The following is a 521-nucleotide window of genomic DNA, read 5'->3' as shown; positions in this document are numbered from 1 at the left end:
GAATGAAAGATACTTAACAAACATAAATTATAGTTTATAATTTAGCTGAGATTTATTAAACATTTGGCGTTTGAAGTTAATTTAGGGTAGGGTCTTATCAACCCGGCCACAAAAGTAAAGCGAGGCACAGAAATTAAAATGGATCGACAGTATACTTTATTTTCAGTATCATAACCGTATTATGTATAATGGGTTTAAGTCTATGTATATATATCTGACAGACAGCCGGATCAAGAAATTTATATTTCCAGATGCTTACATTGATATTGGGAATCTTCACGCAAAAAAATCACATACATCTTAAATAGCAACCGAGAAAATCACGTTTTCCCTGTAAACGTAGGCGACAAAAATACGAACATTTCAGGCTTTAAATCAGTTTCACTATTGAAAAAAAGAAAAATATTGAATTAATCGCCGTTTTAGAAGCAATTTTTATAATGTTTTGGGATATATTAACCGTTTGGCGCTATTTTGATATTTCACATTGAAATCAGCTGATAATATATTACATATATTTT

The sequence above is a fragment of the Acartia tonsa genome, chromosome 14 (assembly GCF_053477335.1).
Source record: "Acartia tonsa isolate MP-2025a chromosome 14, ASM5347733v1, whole genome shotgun sequence".
In the NCBI taxonomy this organism is placed as follows: domain Eukaryota; kingdom Metazoa; phylum Arthropoda; class Copepoda; order Calanoida; family Acartiidae; genus Acartia; species Acartia tonsa.
Note: the sequence above shows the minus strand (reverse complement) of the source record.